General features: G+C 42.8%; 1 pseudogene across 1 annotated transcript; it reads left to right on the top strand.

The window, feature by feature from the left end:
- The first annotated feature begins 7803 nt into the window (after positions 1 to 7803).
- LOC306949134 (osteoclast-associated immunoglobulin-like receptor) lies at positions 7804 to 16353 on the top strand (annotated as a pseudogene). Its single transcript has 4 exons — positions 7804 to 7852; positions 7971 to 8249; positions 8331 to 8562; positions 16344 to 16353. The product of its transcript is annotated as an osteoclast-associated immunoglobulin-like receptor (transcript).
- Positions 16354 to 17520: the final 1167 nt, after the last annotated feature.

The raw sequence follows: 17520 nt of genomic DNA, 5'->3' as shown, positions 1-17520 counted from the left end.
TAGAATAACGAAGACTTCTGTGTTTCAGCAAGTCCATCTGTTACAAATTAGACAATTCAGCCGATCTATCTTCTCAGGCTAAGTTTATACTCAGCAGCTTTCCAGGAGTAGTGCCTAAGTGATCGTGACGGCCAAGCTCAGGGCTGGGCAAGCTGTAGTCACGGTCTCTATCTACTGCAGTTTAACAGTCACATTAAGATTGAATCAGTCTTCACACAATGAAGCAATGTATTAAAGCTAGACTCAAACTGCAGTAAATCTCAAACGTACAGATGCAGACTTGTGCTCTGACCTGTACAGCATCTGAATGAACGACACAGGGTGAGAGGGTTAGGCGCAAGTCCTACAAAACTCAGAAAATACAAGACAAAAGTCACAAACCACAGCAAACGAAGGGGATTTTACAGGCTTAGCCTTCTTGCCGTTTGCTGTAGTATGTTTACTTAGCAATCTGAGCATGTATGCAGTTTACAGATGAAAATACTCTTTTTATTCATAATGAAGAGGCATAAAAGAATTCTGAGAACCTTGATCTTGCAGAAGTAACCTCACGAGACTGAAACACTTCAAAAGCATAGTTGGGGAAGTTTTAAAAATTACATAAGCAACAAGGAAGTTCTTGACTACGTGATCAGATTGAATCAGGGTGGCAATAGATCTCATCAGCTCAGTGTGAAGACGAGGTAGCAGTACTGTCTGGACACCAGAGGAAGGAAAGGACTGCGTGGAAAAGTATGCACTTTAATACATGCATGGGAAAAGAAACACAAAAAAGGAGGAGGAAATGACCAAATCTGAGAATAAGGCAGAGAGAGGAGTGAATACAGCTGAGATTCATCCCAGCAAGAAATAAAATCAGCAAACACTCCAGGCGCAGCAATTATAGCCTGATTATTCTATGGAAACATGGCAATATGCATGAAACATATATATACATGAAACAGTTCTATTAAGCATGTGAAAATAACTGAAAGTAGATTCGTCCCAAGAAAACATATGTAACTAAGCTTCTGCTTGGCTTTAAGATGCACACACATTATTTCTTTGACTTGGAAAGACAAGCATGTGTGATACACTACTGAGTACTGAGTTATTTCAGCTTTCTGGGAGCTGTATACTAATGCTGTGTTGTCAGAAGTCTTCTGAAATGAGGGTTTGATACTCCGACATCAGTAAACAGCATAGTGCTACTGATCTGTAACCTCTCAGCAGCAAAATGGAGAAATCCATGTGATCGATTCAGCGTCTGTGAGGAGAAGCAACACCTTTTAATACGCCACCTCAGAGAGCTGGCAGAAAAAATAGACAAATTTTATTTTACCTGCTTCATCAAAGTACATACAATGGAATTTGTTTGAGAGAAGAATGAACTCCTTTATATTGCAGATGGAAGGACAGACCCTGCCAGTACAAATCTACATGAATACATGGCAGAATACCTTACCCATGAGCAGATAACTCTTTTCTTAAAAGCGCAACTTTTGTCACTCTTGACAGCAATACCTGAAATACAGTTTGTGAGTCTTGGAAAAGGAAGGCAGATGGAAAAAAGACACCGTTTAGTCTGGATTTGATTAACATTACTCTGTTGCTCTCAGTTGGTTGCAGAACTTAACTTCTACAATGACAGGGGGCGTCATTGACACTTGGCATCATATCTCTTTGAAATTCCAGGCCCCTTTCAGTCAAATTTGGCAGAGAGGAAAAGAGTTTTCAAAATGTTGTTTTTTTTGTTTGTTTTTTTTTTTTTTTTTTTTTAATTTATTGAAGAGGATAATGATCCAGTTGTAGCAATGACATATTTCTATTTGAAAAGTGAGTCATAGTGGTATTCCCCACGATCTATTTTTCAGCGTTTTTCAGACTTCACATATAGGAACTTCCTACCTGGTCAGTGACAGGCGAACACAGCTCCAACACATAGCTGATCTCTGTGAAGGATAAAATGCACACAAGGCATGCGATTCTGAAATTCAAAGGAGATTTCAAATGGTTGTATTTCAGTATGCTTAAATAATGTTCTACCTATTCTGCACTTCCTTAGAAAAATCTGAAATCTATTTTTCAGTAATTATCTCTTTTTCATTTAAGAAGACCTTCCAATAATTCATAAGCTTTACCTTCATTATCCCGTGCTCATTTTTATAGTTCCTCATTGCAGAAAACTGATGTGGCCCAATTGGATTACCAAGGTAAAATCAAGCATCTGTAAACAAGGGTAGGAATATCAGATGAAAAGCCAGAAATGTAGTTGAAAGGCAGGCAGTGCCCAGGGATTTGAGATACAGGACACAGACTTCACCCAACTGCACACGCTACTGCAACTGAAGGGCATGGGAAGCCTCTTCAGCCCTCTGATTACTATTAAACCTTGGGAGAGGAGATCCTCATGGAAAAGAGATTAGCTTCAAGCCAATTACAAATGAAAATCCTTTCATTCAGCTGCCTTTGCCATGCTGTCCAGATATTCTCTCCCAGATAACAATAATTTTTCTAAAAGTATGATTTTAAGCCTTATTTTCTTTTCCACTAAAAGCTTCTACTGGGAGAAGGGAAATTCTGATCTTTCTGTTGACATTACGTTTGTCTGCAGGGCCCATAATATGACTTAATTGCATATCAGGGCACAGATTCCCATTGCTCTGGCCCCATACCATCCCTTTGAGCAGTGCGTTAAATGCAGCACATTTCAGATCAAAAGCCAGATGCCTTCACCATGCAACCCCTACTGTGAGTGCCTCACAGAACATGAATTCCTGTATGACTGCAATGCACCCTGAGCCTTCGGAGTCCATAGGATGGCACTGTGTAGGCCTCTCATGCTGCTGCTGAGACCTTCAGCTCCAATTCTATCTGATCCCGACTGAATCTTCCTCGTTCATTTGTCAGTCCATCACCAAGAAAAAGCCCAGTCCCTCTGCAAGCAGATGCAACAGGGGAACCCCAGGTTATGAAGGCAATATTTACATCCAGATGAAGTTTCTCACTTTTACTTAGGGCCAGCCTGACTTCCTTGCTGGCATCCCAGTCGTCCCACTGCCAAGGCCCGTCACCTCTTCTGCAAAACGCAAGTGCAGCAGTGCTTCTTCCTTGACAGGGGACAGGTAACAGGAGAAGGCCCCTGGCCTCACCCCATCATCAGTCACATAAGACCCCTTCACAGGAGTTGGGGTAGCTGTCCTCTTGGCTCTGTGGTGGTCAGAAACAGACCTAAACAGCGCTGTCTACAGTTAGAAATGCCTCAAGCTCCCAGGATGATGTCCTTCAAATTGCTCTCCCAAAAAGCACTTCCAGACAGTAAGCCCCAGTAACAACAGAGGTCTGTCTCTTCAATGGTTTGTATCATATCTGATCATAAATTGATAATCATAAATTAAATAAAATATCTCCATGGCTTTACCTTCTCCAATCAAAACGGAAAGGACTCATAGCCCCTTACAGCGAGGATTATCTAGTTAGGTTTTATACACCAAGTGCTCGGGAAAACTGTAGCAATTACTAACAGTACAAAAAGAAATTTGAGATAATCATAGCTGTCTAATACATCGTAGCTATGCAAAGAATGGAGGAGAGGCAGAATCCAGAAAGTTTTCAGAAATAGTTCAAAGACGTTAAAAAAGGTTTCTTGCTAGGCTCCAACCCTTGACAGAGCTACAGACAATTTCTATGTATGTTTTGTGATTCCTGGCAGGTCGTTTTCTCACTTACACTCATCGAATCACTCAGGTTGGAAAAGACCTTAAAAATCATCGAAGCCAACCATAACCTAACCACACTACTTTTGCTCTAACAACCCTCTGCTAAATCATGTTCCTGAGCACCGCATCCAAACGGATTTTAAAACATCCAGGGATGGTGACTCAACCACCTCCCTGGGGAGCCCAGTCCAGTGCTTTTCTAACTTCAGCTCTGAGAAAAGGGCAAAAATTCATTTGGGATTCTTACTACCTTGTACTGTAAATCTCTGAATTCTGTATGGATGGGGCCTTATAAATATTTCTATAATTAGTCAAAGCACAGTAAAGCATATAGTTTTTTTTTCCTGCAGGTTAAATACTGCTGATTAGCTGCTTACTTTTTAGAAAGTTCTCTGTCCTTAGTATTTACACAAGTCTTTTTCTGACCTGCTGTAAGCCCGTTAGTCCAAACCTGGTAAGGAGTCTCATTTTAGAGCTGGAGATAGTGTAACACTGTTACTAGTTGATACTTGCTATTTCCTTGGATTCCAGGATTACGTAATAGGCAAAAGAACTGCCTCCTAGAAGAGAATGACTTATGAATTATAATGCAGTAGTGATCTTGTTTTTGGTGTTATTATTGCATAGGTATGTCTGCCTTTGCACTGTTAGTTCTAGAAGATACTGTCTACAGGTATTGCTGACAATTCTCTTCCCCATCACTCTGTATGTCTCATTGTCTTTTTCGTAGTTTCCATTGTGTGTTTTTTTTTCTTGTTCTTTCTTTCTTTTTTCTTTCTTTTTTTGTTTTTGTTTTTATTTTTGTTTGTCTGTCTATCTGTATGGCTGTTGCTTTAGTTTTTCTTTCTTTCTTTGTTTGTTTGTTTGTTTGTTTGTGTGTGTGTGGGGGGGGAGACAGGGGGTTTGGGGAGGGCTGAGTTGGTTGTTTTAGCTTGGTTGTTCTGTTTGTCTGTCTGCTTCCAAGTGACTCCAGTATATGTCCATCTCAGAAATCTGTTTGTATTATGATCTTTAATGCAAATATGAAAAACATTGACTACAGACACCCTTTCACTGATATTCTGATACTTCACTCAACTAAGGAAACCTCATTATTCTTCAACAGGTCATCTACAAACTGATTAGTAGAGAAGAAGCCACTAGGAGTAACAAACAATTAAGAGGCCGCGGCCACCTGAGGGAAACCTCATGGTGTTTTGTTTTGGCCAAGGAAAACCAGTTGATTATTTTCAGAACTTGCATAAATTAAAAACATCAATTAATAAAAATGATACAAATAAATAGTAATAATAATTACATAAAAGTAAGAAAAGACCATTCAAGCTGCACGAAAATAAAATCATGGATTCTCACTACCACTGTTGCTGTATTTGTTTATAAAGCCAAGATCATGGCCTCAATCTACTGTGTAAAACTGCATAACTTGACATGCTGTCTTCCTCTAAAGAGGGATTAAAAACACAAATGAAATCTTAGAATCCATTTGAAAATCAATTTTACTTGATTTCCCTGAACTTCAATGATACAGTGACACCCAACCTTCACTTAAAAGGATGAGTAACGTGAGCAAACGTGGATTAATAACTGGTATAACTAAGTGTTATTATTCTATAGACCTCAAAGGTGTCTGCCTTCTGAATATCACCAGATTTTACAAAAGATCATTCAGATCCACGCTTTAAACGTCAATATCAATATCAAAATAAGCTCAACTAGCTTACAGAAATGACTAGGCAGTTTCACTTTCAATAGATATGATTTAAAATGATACCTTTGATGTAGTGACCAAGCTCGGTGTGGCTCCCATCATTTCTAGCCTCGCTATATTAACTACATCTCAAGAATAAGGATTGCGCTCTTATGGAAAAAATAGGTAGTGAATGTCAGTCTTACTGAGAAGACTAACGGTAATCACTTGATCTAAAAATAATAAAACACGGATCACACAAATATACGTTTTCTTGTCTGGAAAAAAGCAAGAATTTTCAGAAGGAGCATGAAATCACAAGCAGCATGGATGTTCGGATTTTGTATATTCGAAGGCAAAAAAAGAATTCTCAAAGAAAATATCCATAGAAAATATGTAATCCTTTATCACCTTTGGAGAAATAATGCTGATGTGTGGTATGAAACTGAAAAAAAAAAAAAAAGAAAAAAAAAAGAAAAAAGCAGATAACTGTCAAAATGTTAGCTAAATACACTAAACACTAATACGCCTGTATATACGTATGTATATATACAGGTATGTAATATACGTGTAGTGGAATACTGTTGAGAAGGTTCATCCTCTATTGTCACACCACCAGCGTCGGCCTCTGATCTTGTGGACGAATATAATCACATAGGAGATGTTACTGTTGAAGCAGACCTCATACATACACATGGAATCAGCTGTACAATAAGATTTTTTAAGAAAAATTGCTTATGTAATTTTTAAAACTTCCCCAACTATGCTTTTTAGGTGTTTCAGTCTCGTGAGGTTACTTCTGCAAGATCAAGGTTCTCAGAATTCTTTTATGCCTCTTCATTATGAATAAAAAGAGTATTTTCATCTGTAAACTGCATACATGCTCAGATTGCTAAGTAAACATACTACAGCAAACGGCAAGAAGGCTAAGCCTGTAAAATCCCCTTGATTTCCCCTTGGTTTGTGTAGAGAAGGAAGATGCAGAGAAGTATCAGTGCCAGTGCTGGGTGTTGGAGCCACCAGCGACATCGGAGACAGTGACCCGAGGAGCTGGTGGTAACAAGTGAGGGCACTGGGAAAATGAGTGTCCTTGTGCTGTTCTCCCCAAGGCCATGTCACACTGCTGTCTCCTCTCTGCACTCAGATCACGGGTACCCCCACCAGGCATTTCCCTCAGCCCTGAGGAACATGTGGAAATGGCGACCAATGCTGCCATCCACTGCTGGAACAAGAACTATGGGGCCGCCTTCCTCCTGCACAAGGATGGGTCTTCAACCCCCGTGCAGCACCAAGAACCCAGTGGTGGGGGCACAGCCACCTGCATCCTCTTTGGTGACCCCAGCAGGTGCTGGCACCTATAGATGCTCCTACCACATCAGGGGTTGCTGCCTACAGTCCTCCCCCCTTGGGGTCAGCATGATGCTGGAGGTGATGCCCACACCTGCACTCAGGTAGGTGTCAGCACCCATTTGTTTGTCCTGCCGTCAATCCTTCGTGTCAGTGTCTCCACATCCCATCCCTGTGGATGTAGTGGTGGAGAATGGGGACACATAAACAGCCAGAACCCGCAGGTGGCAGGGAGGAGTTGGACAGGAACCTGGTGGTGGCGGTGGTGGCAGTGGTGGGGAGCTGTGATTGATGTCCCCATCGCACTCACAGTTATTCCCTCCTATGTTTGATGCAGGTGCAATCTCCGGAGGTCGTGAGGCAGTGCAGCAGGGCACGAGGGCATTTGAGAAATGCACTGATGCAAAGCATCCCCACAGTGCTGGAAAAAGCAAAGAGGAAGCGTAAGGGAAAAGGTAGAGGGAAGAGGATGGGGAAGGGGAAGGGTTCTTCAGCCTCGTGTTGATGTTCAGATGTAACGAGATGGAGAAGGCGAGGGGCAGATTTACCCTCATCTCTTGATGCTGATTCCTCACAACTCCCTCTCATTCCCTCCCTGGGCTGCCGCACTCCTTCACCACATCCACCCCTCCAAGTCAGCAGCTGCTGTCTGAATCTGACGCCCTCTCACAGAAGCATCATGCAGATGGCTCTGCAAAGTGTGCTGAGCTCTCTCTGCCTGCCACCACCGCTTTCCCTTGAATTATAGCTCAGATTGCAAACTCTTAATCACCTCCCCTAGTGACACAGTTCCTCCCTCCTTTTATCTTTCTGCCTTGCTATCAGAGCAGCATCAAAAAGCCCGCAAACAATACGCTCTTCTTTACGAGCTCTACATCTATGTTCTATTGCCAGCTCCTGTATCTGTGGATCTAGAAAAGGGATCTGCAGACACTCCCTGTCCCCACTGCAGTCTCGCTGTCCCAAGCTGCTCCTGTCCCAAGGCACCAATGGCGCTGGCCCTCCTCCTGGGTGAGTGACAATGGGGACGTGGTGCCACGGGGGTTGGTGGCCCTGTGTGGGACCAGGACCATGTCCCTTGCAGGTTGGTGGCTGGTGGCAGTGAGCAGGGCAAAGCAAAGTGAATATGAGGACGGGGGAAGAATGGGGCCAGAGGGAGGGGAGCGTGGTCAGTGGGCCATCAGAGGGGCACAGGCGGGTGTGCAGGGAACAAGGCTGACTGCTGCCCCCTGTCCCAGTGCCCTGACCCTCCCTGTTGCTGCACCCTAGCCAGGGGTTAGAAGTGGGGGACAATGTCACCCTGCGGTGTCACCTGCCCCGGCCATCTGCCTGGGTCCGGCTCTGCCAGGAAGGAGGTTTCACCCCCTGCATGAAGAAGTGCAATGTTCAGGACATGGCCGTGTTCTGCTTTGCTATCACAACGTGGGTGCACACAGGGACGTATCGTTGCCAGTACCGGCTGTCTGAGCCAGCAGAGACATCAGAGATGAGTGACCCTGTGGAGCTGGTAGTTACAGGTGAGTGCACTGGGGTCAGAGGGAGGCCCTGAGCTGTCCTCACAGGCCCAAGTCCCATCCATTTTCTCTCCCATCATGCAGATCACTGCTTCCCCCCACCTGGCATTTCCATGAGCCACAAGAGACGTGTGGGGATGGGGACCAACATCACCATCCGATGCAGGAACATGTACCAAGGGGCCACCTTCCTGCACAAGGATGGGCACTCGGCCCCTGTCCAGCAGCAGGACCCTGATGGTGGGGGCAAGGCCACCTTCACCCTCTTTGGGCTGACTCCAGCTGACACCGGCACCTATAGGTGCTCCTACCACATGTACACCTCTCACAGACACCTGGAGAACTCCTTCAAAATTGCAACTGCTTCCCTGGAATCAGACACTGATGCATTGTTTCTCAAAAGCAAGGTCCACATTCCCGCTAGTGTTACGCTTTCTCATTTTATGTTTTAGTCATACGTTACAAAGAAGCTTTGTTACTCATATATACTGAGGACACGTTATCTTCAGCCCAAGACAATGACTCTTCAGCTAATGCCACCCAGGCAAGCCGGATGATTGGTGATGCTGAGAAGGCTCAGGAACATTCTTTCTTGAAACAGGCCAAAGTCCATTCAAAGTTCAAACCTTGGCAAAATGCAAGCTTCGTATTTATTTACACAGTAATACTATTGGACTATGGATCAACGAAATAAATAAGTCCCATTCTTGCAAAACCTGTTGCTGGTTCCATTGCACTCTTCTGGACATCTGCACAGACAGAAATGAAATTCAGGAAGATTCCGGTGTTGCATGCAGGAGATGGTCGCTGCAGTGATCGTGGGAGAGAGCTGTCGTTAGAAAACTGTCATGTGAATTCACAAAGCATATCAAGAACGAGACAGCACCAAAGCTGAGAAACAAGGGTGTTTTTTCCTAAGACAGAGAAGATTGCAAGAGAAGATGCTGCTTTCCACAAAGCATCGCATTTTTTTATTATTTATTTATTTATTTAATTAGTAAGCAGAAGTGGATATATCCACAGCCCATAACAATTCATGGAATTCCTTTGTTGTTCTTTCATACCCCTACAAGGCTTGGCAAAGATGCCCAGTACATTATCAAATGTGGAAAAGCTGCAGTTAGGTTTGTCACAGGAAGCAAGCTTCTGAAGTCCCTGCAACAGGATAGTACGTAAGTGCCGTTTCCAGTTCTTTAAAGACACCAGTTGTCAAGTGAGCTAAGGAGATAGGAGCTCCTAAAAAGTCTGCCAATGTGAAAATGAAGTTCCTTACTGATCGTATCTGAGCTACTACCTCTAAAAACCACCACTAACTGGCAGATTACATTGTGGGAAAGGGGTTACAGCCATCAGAACAATCAGAACAGCCTTCGTGTCTTTTATGCCCTATCAGCCAACGCTTCTCTCTCCCTGCCCTGGTTCCCCACTGGCTGAGTACTGCAGGCTCACCAATTTCCCAACATTCCACTAAACATACAGCTACTGGCTAAAGATGAACTGTTGCTAGCTAAGCGTATGTTGCTAATTCTCACATTTGCTCATTCTGCACTAGGCCACAATTCCTGGACACCTGCTGTCCTGGGATAGAGGTAAGTTGGGAGGAAAAATGTAGGGGAGCATCACTTGCATTCCTCCTAATATAAAGGAGGGGCAGTTTGACCTCCTGTCAGAGGCCCCTTAAGTTGTTCTTTTGCTGAGGGCCTCTTGGCAAAACAGAATAGCCTATAATACAAAAGTTACAATTTTGGTACTTCTGAAGTATTTCATCTTATCTACTCAGTGTGCATAAATGTGGAATAATAAGCCACTTTCTTCCAGAGAGGCTGTGCATGCCCCGTTCCTGGAGGTGTTCAAGGCCAGGTTGGATGGGGCCCTGCGCAGCCTGCACTGGTATTAAATGTGGTGGTTAGTGGTGCTCTGGTATTAAATGTGGTTAGATTTGCATGCGGCAGGGGGTTTGGAGTTTCATGAAGCTTGAGGTCCCTTCCAACCCTGGCCATTCTGTGATTCTGTGATTCTGTGACTCCTCCGGCTGCTATTACTGCTGAGGAGAGCAGCTCTGTTTCCTGGGCTGATGGATGTGGTCCTGGCCCCAGAGGCATGCATTATATAGAGCGCAAGGTTCTGTTCTGTTCTATTTTGGGCCCAAACTTTTGTTACTTGCGTTCTCTATAAGTGTTGACATGGTGACAGTGTCAAGCTCTTTACCAATCTATTGGCCTTTCTGGTTTGAGCAAGAAATTGCTCTTCAAGTTTGTGCACTTGTTTTAGTTTGTGGGATAATTTCTACTCCTACGGTATCGTATCCTTTTGATATTTTACAGTTGAACAACTAGAGTTATAATAAGGACAGAGAGTTTTGGCAAATGCAGAAGCAATCAAAGCACAGAAAGCAAAGCTTTGTAAGAGTTCCATAGTTTGTATCATATCTGATCATAAATTGATTATCATAAATTACATAAAATATCTCCATGGCTTTACCTTCTCCAATCAAAACGGAAAGGACTCATAGCCCCTTACAGTGAGGATTATCTAGTTAGGTTTTATACACCAAGTGCTCGGGAAAACTGTCGCAATTACTAACAGTACAAAAAGAAATTTGAGACAATTATAGCTGGCTAATACATTGTAGCTATGTAAAGAATGGAGGAGAGGCAGAATTCAGAAAGTTTTCAGAAATAGTTCAAAGACGTTAAAAAAGGTGAATTCCTGTATGACTGCAATGCACCCTGAGCCTTCGGAGTCCATAGGATGGCACTGTGTAGGCCTCTCATGCTGCTGCTGAGACCTTCAGCTCCAATTCTATCTGATCCCGACTGAATCTTCCTCGTTCATTTGTCAGTCCATCACCAAGAAAAAGCCCAGTCCCTCTGCAAGCAGATGCAACAGGGGAACCCCAGGTTATGAAGGCAATATTTACATCCAGATGAAGTTTCTCACTTTTACTTAGGGCCAGCCTGACTTCCTTGCTGGCATCCCAGTCGTCCCACTGCCAAGGCCCGTCACCTCTTCTGCAAAACGCAAGTGCAGCAGTGCTTCTTCCTTGGCAGGGGACAGGTAACAGGAGGAGGCCCCTGGCCTCACCCCATGATTAAACTGTTTTGAGAGAAAGTGTGTGTGCTCATCCACTAGAAAAGGAGGCTGTTTGCATAAGGGGCTTCTCAAATAAAGCTTATGTACAGTTCAATGAGTGCTTTGAAAATTCAGGCTGTTTACAATGATTCTGATTTTGTAAGAATCAATTATTACAGAGTCTGCACTTCCTGAACAATTGAACTCACATTGTATTCCTAATAAACATAAATGTAATTTTAATCAATACACGTGTTGTATGTTTACACAATCCCAACTCACCTTTCTGAAACATTCTTTTGACTTTTCTGATCACAAGAGTATTGCACTGAGTGCAGGTGTCCAGTTGGGGAAAGGCCTGCCATAATGCTGATGTGTGGTGTGAAACTGGGGTGCTAGACACAACTAGTTCCAGCCCACTGCTACTCCCTCCTACTGCCCCACAGGACCCATTAGCCAAAGGGCAGGTAGCTCAGAGGGAGTGGAGCTCAGAAGAAAGATCCCAGAAAAGAGTGGGAACACCTTGGAAGAAGGTCATGGAGAAGGTGCTATGTGCCCCCAGCAACGCTCACCCTGCAGCTCCTGAAGAGCGTATGCTGGATCAGGGAGAGGTGTGAGGAGGAAGGGAGAGCGGAGAGGAGCTACTCTGCGACAGATGAAGGAGTCAGAAACGGAGGGGTGAGGAAGACCTGCTGAGCAGGGCATGGGATGAATAAATGAAATTTATTTTCCCTAAGTTAAATTTGTTTGACTTCTGAGGTAATATTCCCATGGGCTTTCCCCTCTCTCTCTGGCTTTCTGTGCAGGGGGAGTGAGAGAGAGGCTGAGTGAGTGTCTGGTGGCCATAAAATCAACACACCAAATACACTGTGGCAAAAGCAATAGAAAATCAATATACATAGATTGACAAGTTACAGTCTCAGCACCTTGATTATTAGGAAGTCAGGTAGATCTTGATGCATTATACAATAGATGTTCTTATTGATGGTGTCGATTGCCTAAGCAAATTATGCCTTTGAAGTGAAAATTGTACAGCTGATTCCATGTGTATGTATGAGGTCTGCTTCAACAGTAACGTCTCCTATGTGATTATATTCGTCCACAAGATCAGAGGCCGACGCTGGTGGTGTGACAATAGAGGATGTACCTTCTCAACAGTATTCCACTACACGTATATTACATACCTGTATATATACATACGTATATACAGGCATATTAGTGTTTAGTGTATTTAGCTAACATTTTGACAGTTACCTGCTTTTTTCTTTTTTTTTTCTTTTTTTTTTTTTTTCAGTTTCATACCACACATCAGCATTATTTCTCCAAAGGTGATAAAGGATTACATATTTTCTATGGATATTTTCTTTGAGAATTCTTTTTTTGCCTTCGAATACACAAAATCCGAACATCCATGCTGCTTGTGATTTCATGCTCCTTCTGAAAATTCTTGCTTTTTTCCAGACAAGAAAACGTATATTTGTGTGATCCGTGTTTTATTATTTTTAGATCAAGTGATTACCGTTAGTCTTCTCAGTAAGACTGACATTCACTACCTATTTTTTCCATAAGAGCGCAATCCTTATTCTTGAGATGTAGTTAATATAGCGAGGCTAGAAATGATGGGAGCCACACCGAGCTTGGTCACTGCATCAAAGGTATCATTTTAAATCATATCTATTGAAAGTGAAACTGCCTAGTCATTTCTGTAAGCTAGTTGAGCTTATTTTGATAGCATACGTTTAAAGCGTGGATCTGAATGATCTTTTGTAAAATCTGGTGATATTCAGAAGGCAGACACCTTTGAGGTCTATAGAATAATAACACTTAGTTATACCAGTTATTAATCCACGTTTGCTCACGTTACTCATCCTTTTAAGTGAAGGTTGGGTGTCACTATATTATTGAAGTTCAGGGGAATAAAGTAAAATTGATTTTCAAATGGATTCTAAGATTTCATTTGTGTTTTTAATCCCTCTTTAGAGGAAGACAGCGTGTCAAGTTATGCAGTTTTACACAGCAGATTGAGGCCATGATCTTGGCTTTATAAACAAATACAGCAACAGTGGTAGTGAGAATCCATGATTTTATTTTCATGCAGCTTGAATGGTCTTTTCTTACTTTTATGTAATTATTATTACTATTTATTTGTATCATTTTTATTAATTGATGTTTTTAATTTATGCAAGTTCTGAAAATAATCAACTGGTTTTCCTTGGCCAAAACAAAACACCATGAGGTTTCCCTCAGGTGGCCGCGGCCTCTTAATTGTTTGTTACTCCTAGTGGCTTCTTCTCTACTAATCAGTTTGTAGATGACCTGTTGAAGAATAATGAGGTTTCCTTAGTTGAGTGAAGTATCAGAATATCAGTGAAAGGGTCAATGTAGTAGTCAATGTTTTTCATATTTGCATTAAAGATCATAATACAAACAGATTTCTGAGATGGACATATACTGGAGTCACTTGGAAGCAGACAGACAAACAGAACAACCAAGCTAAAACAACCAACTCAGCCCTCCCAAAACCCCCTGTCTCCCCCCCCACACACACACAAACAAACAAACAAACAAACAAAGAAAGAAAAACTAAAGCAACAGCCATACAGATAGACAGACAAACAAAAATAAAAACAAAAACAAAAAAATAAAGAAAAAAGAAACAAAGAACAAGAAAAAAAAACACACAATGGAAACTACGAAAAAGACAATGAGACATACAGAGTGATGGGGAAGAGAATTGTCAGCAATACCTGTAGACAGTATCTTCTAGAACTAACAGTGCAAAGGCAGACATACCTATGCAATAATAACACCAAAAACAAGATCACTACTGCATTATAATTCATAAGTCATTCTCTTCTAGGAGGCAGTTCTTTTGTCCATTACGTAATCCTGGAATGCAAGGAAATAGCAAGTATCAACTAGTAACAGTGTTACAATATCTCCAGCTCTAAAATGAGACTCCTTATCTGGTTTGGACTAACGGGCTTACAGCAGGTCAGAAAAAGACTTGTGTAAATACTAAGGACAGAGAACTTTCTAAAAAGTAAGCAGCTAATCAGCAGTATTTAACCTGCAGGAAAAAAAAAACTATATGCTTTACTGTGCTTTGACTAATTATAGAAATATTTATAAGGCCCCATCCATACAGAATTCAGAGATATACAGTACAAGGTAGTAAGAATCCCAAATGAATTTTTGCCCTTTTCTCAGAGCTGAAGTTAGAAATGCAATTTCTTGCTCAAACCAGAAAGGCCAATAGATTGGTAAAGAGCTTGACACTGTCACCATGTCAACACTTATAGAGAATGCAAGTAACAAAAGTTTGGGCCCAAAATAGAACAGAACAGAACCTTGCGCTCTATATAATGCATGCCTCTGGGGCCAGGACCACATCCATCAGCCCAGGAAACAGAGCTGCTCTCCTCAGCAGTAATAGCAGCCGGAGGAGTCACAGAATCACAGAATCACAGAATGGCCAGGGTTGGAAGGGACCTCAAGCTTCATGAATCTCCAAACCCCCTGCCACATGCAGGGCCACTAACCACCACATTTAATACCAGCGCAGGCTGCGCAGGGCCCCATCCAACCTGGCCTTGAACACCTCCAGGGACGGGGCGTGCACAGCCTCTCTGGAAGAAAGTGGCTTATTATTCCACATTTATGCACACTGAGTAGATAAGATGAAATACTTCAGAAGTACCAAAATTGTAACTTTTGTATTATAGGCTATTCTGTTTTGCCAAGAGGCCCTCAGCAAAAGAACAACCTAAGGGGCCTCTGACAGGAGGTCAAACTGCCCCTTTTTTGGATTAGGAGGAATGCAAGTGATGCTCCCCTACATTTTTCCTCCCAACTTACCTCTATCCCAGGACAGCAGGTGTCCAGGAATTGTGGCCTAGTGCAGAATGAGCAAATGTGAGAATTAGCAATATACGCTTAGCTAGCAACCGTTCATCTTTAGCCAGTAGCTGTATGTTTAGTGGAATGTTGGGAAATTGGTGAGCCTGCAGTACTCAGCCAATGGGGAACCAGGGCAGGGAGAGAGAAGCGTTGGCTGATAGGGCATAAAAGACACGAAGGCTGTTCTGATTGTTCTGATGGCTGTAACCCCTTTCCCACAATGTAATCTGCCAGTTAGTGGTGGTTTTTAGAGGTAGTAGCTCAGATACGATCAGTAAGGAACTTCATTTTCACATTGGCAGACTTTTTAGGAGCTCCTATCTCCTTAGCTCACTTGACAACTGGTGTCTTTAAAGAACTGGAAACTGCACTTATGTACTATCCTGTTGCAGGGACTTCAGAAGCTTGCTTCCAGTGACAAACCTAACTGCAGCTTTTCCACATTTGATAATGTACTGGGCATCTTTGCCAAGCCTTGTAGGGGTATGAAAGAACAACAAAGGAATTCCATGAATTGTTATGGGCTGTGGATATATCCACTTCTGCTTACTAATTGAAATATTAAAAATAAAAAAAAAAAAAAATGCGATGCTTTGTGGAAAGCAGCATCTTCTCTTGCAATCTTATCTGTCTTAGGAAAAACCACCCATGTTTCTCAGCTTTGTTGCTGTCTCGTTCTTGATTTGCTTTGTGAATTCACATGACAGTTTTCTAACGACAGCTCTCTCCCACGATCAGAAAGAATGATCCTGAGCCTTCACAGCATCACCAATCATCCGGCTTGCCTGGGTGGCATTAGCTGAAGAGTCATTGTCTTGGGCTGAAGATAACGTGTCCTCAGTGTATATGAGTAACAAAGCTTCTTTGTAACGTATGACTAAAACATAAAATGAGAAAGCGTAACACTAGTGGGAATGTGGACCTTGCTTTTGAGAAACAATGCATCAGTGTCTGATTCCAGGGAAGCAGTTGCAATTTTGAAGGAGTTCTCGAGGTGTTTGCCAGAGGTTTTTGATGGAATATTGCTCTTTTGTCTCTGGGGTTGTAACCTTGGTTTTCCCTGTTTGTGTTAAAGGCAGATTTACAATTCTCATTCAGTTAATATTCTTTGATCCTTCATTTCAGTTGTATTTAATTTCTTGCCAGATTAACCTGGCATGTGCAAGAATATATTTATTCCTTCTTGTTTTCTCAGGCCATATTCAATTAATCCCAAAAAGTAAGCTATTCATTTATTTGTTTGCTTGTTTGTGTATTTGTTAGTTAGTTTGTTTTTTTTATTGGCATTAGCTGCTTCTGTTGTTACAAAATCATCTGCGGGCAGGAAGAGGCACCCGTATCCACGAAAGGTAAACTTCTTTCTCCTGCTCCTCTAGCTGTAATTTAACCAAAGGAACTGCTAGGGTAGACTTCCCAAATTCCCATCCTTGGTCTATGCAACCAGAAATTGCTCCCTCTTTCTCAGTAATTTCAGATTACTTTCATTCCAATGGGGCGGAGCCTTCTCTGGGCTCTTCCAGCCCAGAGACTGCGGCGAAAATAAGCCCCTCCGGAGGAACGGCAGCAGGCTGAATTCGGACGTTCTCGGCTTCAGAACGGCACGACTTCGCTCTCACGGCTCGGAAGTGGCACTCGCGGTGAAGCGCTCCGGAGCGATTGCCGTTGCTGCCCGAGAAGTCGCGCTTATCGCAGAATGCCGCTTTCAGCCTCCAGCCGCGCTGTCGTGTTCCTCCGTCGCCGAGAAAGGGCGACTGTCCCCGGCAGCTTTTCTCCGAGTTGCGGGCTCTTCTCCGCACATCGGAAAGGAGCGGTTTGGACGTCGCCGAGTGTACATATATGCAGAAGGCACTACGCCTGGCTCTGGATGTTGTGTCCGTGCCTTCATTTCGAGCCACAAAGTGTGGTCTCTGTGGCTCCACTTCTGTGTTCTGTGACCACAAGGGTAGAAGAGAAAAGCCTCTCTGAAAGAGGCAGCTGGAGATTCGAGGAGCGACAGATGCTGTGCTCCCAGGGAGCACATTCGAAGAAGTCGGGAGAGATCCTTTCTGGACTGCCGAGAAAATAACCCCCTCTCGGAGGAGCCGCACTGAACATCATTATGTCCAATGGACTGAATAGTTGCTAATTACAGGAATTCATGAGAAGTATAGATGCTGATTATGGGGGCATCATTTACTTTTCCGAAGGAAGGTGGCTGAGTTGGGATAAAATGCTACGAGGATGTGATGATTTGCGAAATGAGATCAAGTCATTTATGGAATCCAAAAGAAGCATTGGTTTTAAAGGCGAAGATGAGAAATGT

The sequence above is a fragment of the Tetrao urogallus genome, assembly GCF_951394365.1.
Source record: "Tetrao urogallus genome assembly, chromosome: 8".
Classification (NCBI taxonomy): domain Eukaryota; kingdom Metazoa; phylum Chordata; class Aves; order Galliformes; family Phasianidae; genus Tetrao; species Tetrao urogallus.
This window is presented reverse-complemented; position numbering and strand designations above follow the sequence as displayed.